We start from the raw sequence: 15,996 nt of genomic DNA, 5'->3' as shown, positions 1-15,996 counted from the left end.
AAAGGTACAGAGAAAAGCAACAAGAATGATACAGGAAAGGCTAAACAGATTAGGGCTCTTTAGCTTGGAGAAGAAATATCACAGTAGATAATGACTAAGATTTGTCAAGTCATGAGTGGGGTGGAACAGCTAAATAGGAAACTTACTTACCCTTTCAAACACCAGGACTATGGGGTTCTCCAAGAAACTGACAGATTCACAACAAATCATAGGAAGTATTTTTTTCATTCAGCACATAATCAAGCTATGGAATCTATTGCCAGAGGAGTAGTCAAGACAACTGACATAGTGGAGTTCAAAACAGGATTGGATATGTTTCTGAAGGAAAATTCCATAAACAGTTATTAGCCAGGTAGACTTGAGAAAAACAGTGCTTATCCCTGGGCGTGAGATACAAGAAATAGATCAACTATGTGGGATCTGCTGGGTACTTGTGACCCAGACTGGTCACTGGGGAGAGGATGCTGGGCATTCCACTGTCCCTGCACAGCTATAAAAGCTTTGCATTACAAATTATATTTCAATTAAATTTGTGTAAACTTAATATATGCACATGTTCTGGGAATAAAGTGACCTAATACCACAATTAAAAAATCTCAATTACTAGTGATTACTTCTAAATCCCTTACAAATACATCAGCTAACTTGAAGAAAATCAACAAATGATTAAAGGACAGTCATACATGGGGAAAAAAAAACCATGACCTGTTTGTCAGCAAAAACCCACTCCATGGGCTGGATTTTAAAAGGGTTACGCACATAAGTTATGCGCGTAACCCTCTTAAAAGGCCCCTGCGCACGCCGAGCCTATTTTGCATAGGCTCAGCAGCGCGCGCAAGCCCTGGGACACGCGTAAGTCCCGGGGCTTTGCAAAGGGAGCATGTCGGGTGGGCGGAGCGAATTTTGGGGCGGGGCGAGAGGCATGTCGGGGGCGTGACGCCGGCCCGGGGGCGTGGTCGAGGCCTCCGGACCAGCCCTCGGGTCAGGTGATGGCACGCCAGCAACCCGCTTGCCTCTGGCAGGCGTAAATCTGCCGACAATGGTGGGGGGGGGGGGTTTAGATAGGGCCGGGGGAGTGGGTTAGGTAGGGGAAGGGAGGGGAAGGTGAGGTGAGGCGGAGGGAACAGGCAGCGCGCGCCGGGCTCGGCGTGCGCAGGTTGCACAAATGTGCACCCCCTTTGCGCGCGCCGACCCCAGATTTTATAAAGATACACGCGGCTACGCGCGTATCTTATAAAATCCAGCGTACTTTTGTTCGCGCATGGTGCGCGAACAAAAGTACGCGTGCGCGCTGTTTTTGAAAATGTACCCCCATGTGTAATCATAGTCCCATTCTTTTTCAATATGCTTTCAATGAAACCCAAATGTGACTACAGTTTTACTAATTTCAGACTTTAAAATAGCACTATACTGCTCATAGAGACAGCACCCGATACATCCATGTTTTGAATTCCTGTTTTAGGAGTGTAGTTGTCCATAAAAATCTTTATTGCTAGGTCATCTTAAAAATGGGTTGATTTTCCAAGTTAGTTAAGTATTTGTGAGTGATTAAGAAAGTGAACTGTGCCATGCTTCTACTCCATATCCTGTTTTTTTCTCATTTTCCTTTCTGGTGGCAAAGACATTAAAACAGGATCGACCCATGTTTCTAAATCAGTTTTGTGTGAGCTACAGCTAAGCTTGGTGCTTCAGATTGCATACCTGCACCACTGCACTATGGTTATAAACAAGAATAAGCCATTTCCATTTTACCAACCTGGACAGCATCCCTTATAAATATCATCTTGCTGTTGAGTGGAACAGCAAGCTAGTAATGAATTGCATTGGTCTTATCCTATGACAGAAAATCTATTGTACGGTATCTTGTTCCTAACTGCTGGCTCCTGTCACCGTGGAAGAGAAACAGTTTTATCTGTAGGAGATTCCGGTTACATCTGACAGTTGTTAAAGTCAGTAATTTTTGGGAAGTGTAGAAAGTACAAGTTACAGAACGCTGCTGCCTCATAGTATAATGAGCGTATGGAGGCAATTTGATGGATTAAGTAAATGCAAAAATGTGTGTGATAGTGAGCTCTTGGACCACTGTTAAGTTGGCATTACCTATAATGTGCAAGCACAAGATAGGCCTTAACAGGCAGCAGATGACTCACCCCGACACAAGATCTTCCGCCTACCCAACCACCTTCCCTTTGGGCTGGGCCTGCAGGTTCTGGCAGCCAGCTGGACTTAAAGGCTGACCTGAGATCATGGCACAGGAAGAGCAAAGCAGAGTCAAGGTCCAATTTCAGGTCAGGGAAGGCTGAGAGTGAAGCAGAGTTAAGTTCCAATCCGAGGTCAGGGCAACAAGGAGTCAAAGCAGAGACCTAGACAACACAGGACTGACAAGGGACAAGAAAGACAAAATAAGGACTCACAGGAGAAGACCAGGAGAGGAACAGGAACAAGCAGAGTCTAAAGGAAGCAAGCAAGCACACAGGAAGGAACACAGGAACAAGCAGAAACGATGAGCAACGAGCACTGCAGTGATGCAGGAGACCTGTTGCGACTGCAAAGTCTGCTGTGTGGCTGGGGTTTAAATCCTCATGCTGTCGTCATCACTTGGTACCGCAGGGAAATTTCCTGCCATGGGCCTAGAAAAAAGGAACAAATAAAAATGAACATGCACACACCTAGAGAGGCAACGGCCATGGCAAAAGGTATGGCATTCCACTGGTGAACCTGGGCTGAGTGAGGCTGACTGCAGCATGGCTACCATGGTCAACCAAACATAACAGTAACCACTCTTCTAAGCCCACTCCCCAAGCCCTTTGGTTTCGGCTTATGGTGAAACAAGCCATGGAACGTCTTGGTCAGCTGAGGAGCTTGACATTCTTGGCCAATTCCCAGGTGTACCCCTTCCATGAAATTAAACAGTGAAGGTTTCCTCATATTTTCTTATATTGTCCAGGATTTCTTGAACTTCAAATTCTGTTGGAATCCAAGGAAACATCTGTAGTAGCTGTTTACCTGTTTCTCCACTTAAGCACCACAGGCTTCAATAGAGAAACGTGGAATGTATTGTGGATACACAGAGTAGGTGGTAGCTTTAGCTGGGACGTGATAGGTCCCAGCTGTTTCAGGATAGGGTATGGACCAATGAAATGGCGTGTGAACTTAATGGAGGGGAGCTTCAGATGAAGGTTCTGTGTACCTAGCCAAACCAGAGCTCCTGGTAAAAGCAAAGGCACAGGATGCCCTTTGAATCAGCTTATTTTTTCTTCTTTTTTAATGTTTCAGCAGTTTTAATAAGGAGTTGATGGGTCTTTTCCCAAAGCTCAAAGAAGTTGGTTACTACTTGATTGGCTGCAGGTGCCACTGTGGCCACAGATAATGGAAGGGGCAACTTAGATTGTGTCTACCATGGACAACAAAGAATGGTGAAGTTCCTAAAGATTCGAGTATGGTTATAACAACAAAACTTTGCCCAGAGTAATAATTGGGCCCAGTTGTTCGGAGACGTATGCCTGAAGGAAAGCTTTAATGGTATGATTGGTTCTCTCTGCTAATCCATTAGATTCGGGATGACACACTGAGAAGAAGTCGAGAGAGGCATTGAATTTCTTATATAAGCCCCTCCAGGATTTTGAGGGGAACTGAGCCCCTTGGTGGCTCACTATGTGTTCAGGTAACCCATGCAATTGGAAGATTTCCTTGAAGAAGTATTGTGCCAGGTTGGTTACTGAAGGCAAAGTTGGTGCATAAGAAATTAAGACTTGCCATACTGGGTCAGACTCAGTATCCTGTTTCCAACAGTAGCCAATCAAGGTCACAAGTACCTGGCAAGATCCCAAGAAGTAGCAAAATTCCAAGCCGCTTAGCCCAAAAATAAGCAGTGATTATCTGCAACTTCAGCTTAATGAAACATAGAAACATAGAAATGACAGCAGAAGAAGACCAAACGGCCCATCCAGTCTGCCCAGCAAGCTTTCGCACTTTGCTTTTTTTTTCTCTCACATACTTATCTGTTCCTCTTGGCTCTTAGTAACCGTTTTTTATTCTATTTCCCTTCCACCCCCGCCATTAATGTAGAGAGCAGTGTTGGAACTGCATCTAAGTGAAATAGCTTAATTTAGTTAGGGGTATTAACCACTGAAATAAGCAAGCTACACCCATGCTTATCTGTTTATTCAGACTATGTAATTCAGTCCTTGTTTATTGTTGCCTGAATATAGATCCAACTTTCTTCATTCCCCCCTGCCGTTGAAGCAGAGAGCACTGCTGGCTTTGCTTTGAAAGTTAAATATCAGACTTCCTCCCCTGCCGTTGAAGCAGAGAGTTATGCTGGATTTGCGTTGAAAGTGAAGTATCAGGTATTTTTGGTTTGGGGTAGTAACCGCCATAAAAAGCAAGCAACTCCCCTGCTTTTATGTGTTTGCAAATCCTTTTTTCCACATTTCCTCTTGCCGTTGAAGCATAGAGCAATGTTGGAGTTGCATTATTGAATAAGGATATTCATCTCCAGGTAGTAGCCATCATTCCCTAGAATTTGTGTAGAAAGCTTCTGTTCTTAATTCCTGTGTGTTTTAATTTTAATTATAGTGTGTGTTTCAGTTCTTGATAGTAAGATATTACTCTAGTAAGTTAATTTTGTTGTCTGCTGCATAAGTTGAAAAAAGAAAAAAAAAACAAAAAAAACCCCCACCCCCCATACCAAATCGCTCTCCAGCTTGTAAACTGTTTAAGTCTCTCTGTTTTGAAATTAGCTGGCATAAATAAGTTGGTCAAACAAAAATTGGGGCATAAAGACTGTTTTTTAAAACAATTGGCCAAAAGCAAGGAGCCATCCAGAAGTGCCCTGCTTAACCCAGCTTGTACCAGGCTTAACTGTTTGACTCCCTCCCACCCTGCCCCTCTACCCACCCACCCCTGGGGCTTGTTTTCTAATAAAGACTGCCTAAAGTACCATTGGCGGCGAGATAAATTAGTGCATTGGTAAAAGTCAAGAAAATACAATTCACAAATTCCCATGATGAGGACTATCCAATGTAACTGCTGTGGAGCCTTTATTCTGAGGGAAAGCATCTGGACACTTAGAGCTTGCCCAATTTGTGCACAACTCTCTTCCTTGAAAAAGGAGCTGTCTGAGATTAAAGATCAATTAGCTTCAATTAAAAGTAATACACCCACATTGCATTACTCAGAACATAATTCCCCAATATCACAAAAAAACCAGGAGTCAAGAAAAGGAGATTCATTAGGCTCAGGTAGGCCCCACAGTCACCCATTTTTGACAGATGGGCAGCCAACAGGTACACCCCCCCACTCAAACAGGTCATTAAGTTCTTTAAAATCCAGGAATACAGTGGGCTCAGGTAGAATTAGACCTGTAATGAGGAGACACACAATGTACCAAATGCAAAAAGAACAACAAGCCATCTCTATATTAAAAACTGAAGAAGTTCTTCAGAAAAAACATTGAAGTGTTACCAGAAATGAGAGAAAAAACACAATGCATGCAGTATTTCATGATCCATAACCAAAAGAAAAATCTAATTCAGATGAATAACTCTGTCAACAGTGGCACAACTAAAAAAAGAGAGAGTGAAGTGAATAGCAAATCTCAACTAATATCTTATAAGGAGTCCAGGAATAGCAATAACCTTAAAGAGAGTACCTGGAAGGCTATGACCACAAATGCTCATAGTTTGGGAAATAAAATCCCAGATCTGCAGGCCCTAATGGCTGAGGCACAATTGGACATTGTTGCTATCACAGAGACATGGTTCACAGAATCTCATGATTGGGATACAACAATACCAGGCTATAACTTGTTAAGGAAGGACAGAGAGGATAGAAAAGGGGGAGGTGTGGCTCTTTATGTCAGAAACAACATCCAAGCATCTGAGCTACAAGGAAGTTGGGGTAAGGAAGAAGCTCTATGGCTCGACCTAAAAAAAGATGACGGAGCATCCATTTATATTGGAGTGGTTTACAGGCCTCCAAACCAAAAGGAAGAGCTGGACAGAGACCTGGTTGAAGACATCCATAAGATAGGTAAGAAGGGAGAAGTGGTGATCGTGGGTGACTTTAATATGCCAGATGTAGACTGGAAAATCCCATCTGCAGAAACTAAAAATAGTAGAGCGATAGTGGATGCCATGCAAGTATCTTTGTTCAAACAAATGGTGTTGGAACCCACCAGAGAAGGAGCTATACTCGACTTAGTGCTCACTAATGCAGATAATGTCTCAGATGTCCAGGTGGGTGCCCACCTCAGCAGCAGTGATCATCAAACGGTATGGTTTAATATCACTAAAAGAATAGGGAAAAGAACCACAAAGACCCGAGTTTTACAGTTCAAAAACACAGACTTTGAGGAAATGGGGAAGTACCTGGAGGAAGAACTTAAAGGATGGGAGAACGAGAGAGATGTGGATCAGCAGTGGACCAATCTAAAAGGAGCAATCACCAAGGCAACTGCTCTATACGTTAGAAATGTAAAGAAAAGCAAAAGAAAATTGAAACCTATCTGGTTCTCAAAGGAGGTGGCTGACAAAATTAAAGCTAAAAGAACAGCATTCAAGATATATAAAAGATCCCAAAGGGAGGAACACAAAGAAGAATATCTGATTCAACTGAGGGAGACAAAGAAATTAATCAAGTTGGCAAAAAGTCAAGCGGAAGAGAGGATTGCCAAGGAGATAAAAAATGGAGACAAAACATTTTTCAGATACATCAGCAAAAAGAGAAAGATCCAAAGTGGTATAGTGAAATTGAAAGGTGGTAATGATCAATGTGTAGAGGGAGACGAAGAAATGGCAGAAATAATAAACGAATACTTCAGCTCTGTGTTCACTAAAGAAGACCCTGGAGAAGGACCATCTCTACACAACAAAAAACTGGTGGGAAGTGGAATAGATGAAAATCCTTTTACAGTAGAAAATGTGTGGGAAGAGCTAAAGAACCTGAAAGTGGACAAAGCCATGGGGCCTGATGGGATTCATCCAAGGATATTGAGGGAGCTCAGAGATGTTCTGGCGGCTCCGCTGTGTGACCTGTTCAATAGATCCCTAGAAACGGGAGTGGTGCCGAGTGATTGGAGAAGAGCGGTGGTGGTCCCGCTTCACAAGAGTGGGAACAGGGAGCAGGCTGGCAACTACAGACCGGTCAGCCTCACTTCGGTGGTGGGAAAAGTAATGGAGTCACTGCTGAAAGAGAGAATAGTGAACTATCTACAGTCCGGAGAATTGATGGACCAGAGGCAACATGGATTCACCAGGGGAAGATCCTGTCAGACAAATCTGATTGACTTTTTTGACTGGGTAACCAAGGAATTGGATCGAGGAAGAGCGCTCGATATCATATACTTGGATTTCAGCAAAGCTTTTGACACGGTTCCGCACAGGAGACTGGTGAATAAAACGAGAAGCTTGGGAGTGAGTGCCGAGGTGGTGACCTGGATTGCAAATTGGTTGACGGACAGAAGACAATGTGTGATGGTAAATGGAACCTTCTCTGAAGAGAGAGCGGTTTTAAGTGGTGTACCGCAAGGATCGGTGTTGGGACCGGTCCTGTTCAATATCTTTGTGAGCGACATTGCGGACGGGATAGAAGGCAAGGTTTGTCTTTTCGCGGATGACACTAAGATCTGCAACAGAGTGGACACGCCGGAAGGAGTGGAGAGAATGAGACGGGATCTAAGGAAACTGGAAGAGTGGTCGAAGATATGGCAGCTGAGATTCAATGCCAAGAAGTGCAAAGTCATGCATATGGGGAGTGGAAACCCGAATGAACTGTATTCGATGGGGGGGGAAAGGCTGATGTGCACGGAGCAGGAGAGGGACCTTGGGGTGATAGTGTCTAATGATATGAAGTCTGCGAAACAATGCGACAAGGCGATAGCAAAAGCCAGAAGAATGCTGGGCTGCATAGAGAGAGGAATATCGAGTAAGAAAAGGGAAGTGATTATTCCCTTGTACAGCTCAGTTCTGGAGACCGTATCTACAAAAAGACAAAGACAAGATGGAAGCGGTACAGAGAAGGGCGACCAGGAAGGTGGAGGATCTTCATCGGATGACGTACGAGGAGAGATTGAAGAATCTAAATATGTACACCCTGGAGGAAAGGAGGAGCAGAGGCGATATGATACAGACTTTCAGATACTTGAAAGGTTTTAATGATCCAAAGACAACGACAAACCTTTTCCGTAGGAAAAAAATCAGCAGAACCAGGGGTCACGATTTGAAGCTCCAGGGAGGAAGATTCAGAACCAATGTTAGGAAGTATTTCTTCACGGAGAGGGTGGTGGATGCCTGGAATGCCCTTCCGGAGGATGTGGTGAAGACCAGAACTGTGAAGGACTTCAAAGGGGCATGGGATAAACACTGTGGATCCATAAAGTCAAGAGGCCGCCAATGAAGAGTGGGTGACTCGCCAGAATGATGGCTACTGCCTGGAGACAATACCCTTATTCAATAAACATACACATGCTTACTGTGACTCCAACATCGTTCTAGCTTCAACAGCAAGAGGAAATGTGGAATAAAGGATCTGCACTCACAAAGGGGGGAGTAGCTGGCTTGTTACGGCGGTTACTACCCCAAACCAAATAAGCCTTTTACTTCTATTTCTATGCATATACAGCATAGTTCTCTGCTTCAACGGCAGGGGAAAAGAAAAAACTGATACTTCACGCATATCCAGCATAGCTCCCTGCTTCAACGGCAGGGGAGAAGAAAAAAGGGTTCACACTCACAAAGCGGGGAGTAGCTGGCTTGTTACGGCGGTTACTACCCCAAACCAAATGTGCCTGATACTTCACTTTCGATGCATATCCAGCATGGCTCTCTGCTTCAACAGCATGGGAGAAGAATAAACTGATACCTCAAGCATATCCAGCATAGCTCCCTGCTTCAACGGCAGGGCTGTATAACATAGTCTGAGTAGAACAAATAAGCATGGGTGTAGCTTGCTTATTGCGGCGGTTACTACCCCTACTACCCCTAACTTATCAGCTAGATATTCACTTGGATGCAGCTCCATCACTGCTTTCTACATTAATGGTGGGGGTGGAAAGGAAATAGAACCAAGAGCTAAGAGAAACAGATAAGTATGAGAGAAAAAAGTGTGTGAAGCTTGCTGGGCAGACTGGATGGGCCATTTGGTCTTCTTCTGCCGTCATTTCTATGTTTCTATAAGCCACCCCCATGCCTCTTCTCTTCATTCACATCCTCTAGACTTTATGGATCCACAGTATTTATCCCACGCCCCTTTGAAATCCTTCACAGTTTTGGTCTTCACCACTTCCTCCGGAAGGGCGTTCCAGGTATCCACCACCCTCTCCGTGAAGAAATACTTCCTGGACTTCTCCGTGAAGTCTTCCTCCCTGGAGGAAAAGGTTTGTCATTGTCTTTGGATCATTAAAACCTTTCAAGTATCTGAAAGTCTGTATCATATCACCCCTACTCCTCCTTTCCTCTAGGGTGTACATATTTAGATTCTTCAATCTCTCCTCATAAGTCATTCGATGAAGACCCTCCACCTTTTTGGTCACCCTTCTCTGGACCGCCTCCATCCTGTCTCTGTCCCTTCAGAGATACGGTCTCCAGAACTGAACACAGTACTCCAGGTGAGGCCTCACCAAGGACCTGTACAAGGGGATAATCACTTCCCTTTTCTTACTCGATATTCCTCTCTCTATGCAGTCCAACATTCTTCTGGCTTTAGCTATCGCCTTGTCACATTGTTTCGCCAACTTCAGATCATTAGACACTATCACCCCACGGTCTCTCTCCTGCCCCGTGCACATCAGCCCTTCTCCCCCCATCGGATTTCCACACCCCATATGCATGACTCTGCACTTCTTGGCATTGAATCTCAGCTGCCATATCTTCGACCACTCTTCCAGTTTCCTTAAATCCCGTCTCATTCTCTCCACTCCTTCCGGCGTGTCCACTGTGTGGCAGAGTGGACACGCCGGAAGTGGTTTATGAACTTCTCCTCCAGGAACTTGTCCAAAACACTTTTAAATGCAGCTACACTAATAGCTTTCACCACATCCTCTGGCAACAAATTCCAGAGCTTAATTATGCATGGAGTAAAAAAATATTTTCTCTTATTAGTTTTAAATGTATTACCTACTAATTTCATAGTCTTTGTACTTTTTGAAAGAGACAGAGGAATGAAATGTGCCATCTTTGAAAAAGCGATCCACTATGACCCAGATGACTGTATACCTTCCGATGTGGGAAGATCAGTGATGAAGTCAATGGAAATGTGAGTCCAGGGCTTGTCTGGTTGGGGTTAGAGAACACCCTATGGACACTGGTGAGAGGATTTGTTGCAGGCGCAGTTGGAGCATGAGTCCGCATACGCCCAGCTTTCTTGTGTCATCCAGGGCCACCGGAATTGATGTGAAATTAAATCCATCGTCTTCCAGAATCCCTGATGTGCATCCAACCTGGAGTCGTGACCCCATTTGAGGGCCATATCTCTAAGGCACGTTGGCACAAAAGCTTTTCCTACCAGAACAATGACGGAAGAGGCAGTAATTACCCTACCTAGGTCTAGAATGAACTGTGGTTTGGTAGAGGAATCGGGGGGGGGGGGGGGGGGGGGGGGGTGTCGAATGAATGAGTCAGGGCATCTGTTCTGGTATTTGACCATGCTATGTATAAGGGGAATATAAGAAACTTTCAAATTAATTAAATAAATAAATGAAATTATGTGGAAGTCAAATCTACTGAAGAATAGTGACCATCAAGCCTGTCTGGGATTGAGTCTCCTGGCTTCCTGGAGATTAACAAGGTTTTTGTGGTCTGTCCAGATAGTTAAGGGATGTTTGGCTCCTTTCAGGAGATGTTGCCACTCTTCAAGCATAGGCTTGATGGCTAGGAGCTCCCGATCCCTAATAGTGTAGTTATTTTTTGGCCAATGAGAATTTCCTCGAGAAGAAAGAGCAGGGACGAAGTTTACCATTCAAGGCTGCTTAAGAGAGCAGACCGCTCCTGCTCCAATGGAAGAGGTGTTCACGTCCAGGTAGATGGAGCAGTCTAGGTCAGGGTGCTGGAGGAAGGATGTGAACACAAAGGCCTGGTTGGTGTCCCTGGCAAGTCTTTTGAGGTGGCCCATTTGTGGGTGAGGGTTGTAAGGCATGCCATGAGCACAGAGTAGTAAGGAATAAACAGGCAGTAGTAATTTGCAAATCCCAAGAAGCATTTCAGAGCCTTGGGTCTCACTGGGCGGAGCCATTCTTTGATGGCCAATAATTTAGCAGGATCTGTCTTCAGCCCCCTGAGACAAAATAAGATAACCTAAAAGGGTAATTCTGACTGCTCAAAGGAGCATTTTACAAATTTTGCATACAGACTTGTTTTCACAGAGTTACTGGAGAATGGTCTTCACTTGTGAATAGTGCTGTATGAGGATCTGAGAAAAAATTAGGATTTTGTTCAGGTACACAAGTACAAATTTCTACAGAAGATCTCTAAAGATATTGCTTACAAAGATCTGAAATACTGCAGGGACTTTGGCTAATCCAAAGGGCATTATGAGATATTCTTAATGTCTATCTCTTGTGTTAAATGCAGTCTTCCATTCATCCTCCTGTCTGATTCTTTTCAGATTATTGGCTCCTCAAAGATTCAATTTACTGAAGATATTGGCATCCTGGAGATGGTCAAAGAGGTAATGGATATTTATTCTTAATAGTAATGGAATTTATTTGTTTATCTGCATTTATTAATCACTTTCCAGATAAAAAAAAACATCACCCAAAGCGATGTACAAAATAAAGATACAATAATAATGATTATAAAATAAAATACCAAAATGCCACACACAATTCAGACAAACATACATAAAAAATGCAGCAAGCTAAAATTCTCTCTCCTGATCAAGACAATTTTTCCTAATGAACTAGGTGAGCCACTTCTCTCCTCATTGACTAAAGCATCTTAGAACTTGTAGACATAAACCAGGTTTTTAGTTTCTTTCTAAATTTTAGCAAATTAATTTCTTCCCTCATCTCCTTAAGAAGAGTATTCCATATACTTGGAATGGTATTCACAAATAACCTTTGACCCAAGCGCAAATGCTTAAAATTTCTAACCAGGGGAAGTTGTACATTTTGTCCCCCTGTTGATTGTAAATTTAGGTCATGGTAGTCAATACAAAGCCTCAGGGACCCAACCTTTTTGATAATAAAAAAAAATCCCTGTTCCTGCAGGTTATGAGGATGGACAGATAAAACTTTATTCCAGGTTTTCTTTGACATACTTTGTCGTAGCTTGGGTTTCCAGCACCAAGAGTGCACACACATTACCACAAGGCGGTACTATTCCCAGTGGGACAGTCAATGGGACGGTCATACGGTCGATGAAAGGGAATGTTCTCTGCAAACACGTCCTGGAAAGCCATATAGTCCCGAGAGAGGCCAGGCAGTATTGCAAGATTTGATAATGCTATGGTGGGAGATGGGCTAACCGAAGTAAGGCAATGCTGGAAGCAGTAGGGTCTCCACGATTGGATGTCTCCCATAACCCAATCTATGGCAGATCCATGGTGCTGGAGACAAAGTAAACCCAAAACCAGTGGATTGACAGAGTGCTAGAATACATAAAATGACATCTGCTTGTGATGGAGGAGGCCAACCTTGAAGATTATGGGTTGGATAATAGTGGAAATATTGTTGGGCAGAGGTTTCCCATAAATGGAAGAAATGAGGAGAGGACAGGGTAGAGGATCCAGAAGAATGGCATGTTGGCGAACCAGAGTCTCCTCAATGAAATTTCCTGCGGCACTTGCATTGAGGAAGGCTTCGGTAAGCAACATCTTGGTACTGGTTTGGAGAAGAACAAGCAAGATTATTTGAGAAAGGGGAATGTTACCAGAGAAACCTACGGCTGCCTCCCCAGTCAGCCTTAGGCACTGGAGTTTCCCAGCTTCAAAGGACAGATGCTAATGTGATGTCCAGTGCCGGCACAATAGAGGCACAGATTCAGAAGTCAACGAGGCACCTTTCACCTTCTACGAGTCGAGAGCAGCCTACTTGCATAGGATCCTCCTAAAGAGAGGTTGGGTTGGAGTCCTTGTCTGGACCAGTAGAGTGCACTGGAACATGGGAGCTGGGCATAGTGCTCCACAGGGATGATCCTGCTCCCTGAACATTTCCTGGAACTGGATGTCAATCTGAGTGCATAAGAAGATCAGAGTATCCAAAGAGGATTTAATCTATCACCGCACAAGCTTGTCTTTGATTTGGGCAGCCAGACTATGCAAGAAGATGGCGGTCAAGCTTTCTTCATTCCATCCACCAGAGTCTGGAACTGGATGGCATAGTGACCTACAGTCTGAGAGCCCTGACAGAGATGCAACAGGTTAACTGTCACAGAGGAGGAGCGGGCTGGTTCCTCAAAAACCCTACAGAAATACACCAGGAAGTCATCTAGGTTGTTCAGCATGGAATAGTTTTGATCCCATTGCGAGAATCCCCAGGACAATGCTTGTCCGGTCTGAGGAGAAGCATAAAAATTGTAGCTCAAAGATTATCTGACATTGATTCAAGAACCCTCTGCAGGCTTTAGAGTTTCCATCGTAGCGTGGTAGTAAGGACAGAAGGATGCCCGATGCCTTGGGTGGAAGCTGTTGCTCTGGAGGAGTTTGGATGTTGACTAATGGTAGGGCTGTCATGTTCTCTGACTGAAGAAAATCCAGGTGTTTGCACAAGGTTTGTGCTGGGCCTGTGAACTGTTGGACTTGTAAGGTCAGTCCTTGCAGAAGTTGGTGCGCTGGCAACTCAGTAGAGCTTATAGTCTTTGCAAACCGTCACGCTGAGTGATAGTGAGCCCTTGAACTGCTGTTAAGTTGGTGCTACCTATCTTGTGCAAGCACAAGATAGGCCTTAACACATGGCAGCTGATTTGCCCAGAGACCAAATCTTCCACCTGGCCAACCTCCCCCCCCCCCCCTTGGGTTGAGCTTGCAGGTTCTAGCAACCAGGACTTACAGGTCGAGCTGAGATCACGGCACTGGGAAAGCAAAGCAGAGTCAAGGTCCAACCCGAGGTCAGGGCAACGAACAGTCAGAGCACAGACCAAGACAATATAAGACTGACAAAGGAGCAAGAACAAGACAAGGAATCGCAGGAGAAGACCAGGAGCAGAGCAGGATCAAGCAGGGACCAAAGGAAACATGGAGATACTCAGGAAGGAAGGAAAACAGGAACAAGCAGGCACACAGAAAGGAACAGGAACACAGGAATGCTGAGCAACTAGTACTGCAGTGATGCAGGAGAACTACTGAGAAAGCAGAGACTGCTGTGTGGCTGGGGTTTAAATCCTCAGGCTGGCTGACCATCACTTGGCGCTGTGGGAAAGCTTCCCGCCGTGAGGCCTAGAAAGGAGGGATGTGCCCATGTGTGCATACCTAGAAAGGCAGTGGCCACGGCAAAAGCATGGCATTCCAGCAGCATCCCCAGGGTGAGTGAGGCTGATTGCAGTATGGCTACCATGGTCAGCCAAACATAACAGCTTCAATCCAGATATCAGCACTGCACAGAAACTACCTTGCACAGACAGGAGTTTAATAGGCTAAAAGAAAGGCTTATGTTCAGTTATCAATAAGGTGTAATCCATCATCCGTCCAAAGCAGGGGTGGTGAATGCAAGCCCTCGAGGGCCACAAACAGGCCAGATTTTCAGGATAACCGCAATGAATATGTATGAGATAGTTTTGCATACATTGGAGGCAGAGCATGCAGATCTATCTCATGTATATTCATTGTGGATATCCTGAAAACCTGGCATGTTTGTGGCCCTCGAGGACCGGAGTTTGCCACCAGTTGTCCAAAGGATGAGTCGGATTTGCGAGGAAGTGTGTCTTATTCTGGAGGCAATGTGTAGTACATCCAACTCTCTGAATCTAGCAAGTATTGTTTCCAGGACTGGTAACATGTTTCGTGGTAGTGCATAACTGTAAAACCACATTTCCTTCTCTGAAAATTATCTGCCCCCTACGCTGTCTGTCCAAAAAAAACCACTTTCTCCACACCCACCCTATTACCCACCTAACTGGCAGACCTTGGCGTTCAGGTCACACTGAAGTTGAAATGTTTACGACCCCATCCGCAATGACCCACCCAGATCATTGATGTTAAGTAAGGTAAGGGGTAGGTGTCCTATTTTTTTTTTTGCCTCCTGTCCCAAAAAACAAAAAGAAGGCTTATGAGATTGCTCTATAAGGGGGAGCATGAGGATTCTGACAGGATTGTTTGTTTGTTTTTTAAACTATGCATATACATAGGACCACAGATGCACATATCAGTAAATTGGCTCCATTAGTTCCAAATGAAGCTTGTTAAGAAATTGTCCTGTTCCCTAATTAAGCACAATGGTCATGTTCTTTAATCTGGCCATTCACTGAAAATTAGACTGAATTTCATACATGATACAGATGGAAAGATCTAGGATTTTAAAAAAAGGGGGCAAGATGATGTGGTGTGGAGTATCATAATTCCTCACCTCTCTATCTTCTCATTATCTTCCTTTCTCTCTCTCTCCTCCTACATTCTGCTTCTTCCAGGTTCTTCTCCACCTAAGGTTATTCTTAGTCTCCTCTCCCCATTTTCTTTAAATCTATCGCCTTTCTCCTTCCTCCATCTGCTCCTCCTCTGCTAGGGTCCTCTTCATCGCTGTCCTCTGCCATCTCCCCAAGTTCTTTTTCATTTCCTCCCATCTACCTCAGATTCCTTTTTGTCCTAGTGGAAAGAGCCCTAACCTGAGTAAGCAACGGCTTTCCACCATCCACATAAGCGACCATGACCACCTCCTTAGTCCGATGAGCTATGGTAGCCTGCAAAGCTGGAGCACCCTGCTTACTTCCGCCATGGAGAACAAGCAATCCGTCTTTCAAAAAGACTCAGAGACCTCCAAATACCACATGACAAGACGCTTTACATCCAAGGAGTGCAAAAGGCGAAACTCTTCCACATCCCTGACCTTATCTAGGTATGGCAAGGAGA

At 44.4% G+C, this 15,996-nt stretch overlaps 1 protein-coding gene across 2 annotated transcripts in view; it reads right to left on the bottom strand.

Annotated features, from left to right (window-relative positions):
* Window positions 1–15,996, bottom strand: part of TTC28 (tetratricopeptide repeat domain 28) — a 2,190,403-nt gene that overhangs the window by 2,126,457 nt on the left and 47,950 nt on the right. The gene's annotated exons all lie outside the window — the stretch shown is intronic.

This window comes from Rhinatrema bivittatum, chromosome 11 (genome assembly GCF_901001135.1).
Source record: "Rhinatrema bivittatum chromosome 11, aRhiBiv1.1, whole genome shotgun sequence".
Lineage (NCBI taxonomy): Eukaryota > Metazoa > Chordata > Amphibia > Gymnophiona > Rhinatrematidae > Rhinatrema > Rhinatrema bivittatum.
Note: the sequence above shows the minus strand (reverse complement) of the source record. Positions and strands in the feature narration are given on the sequence as shown.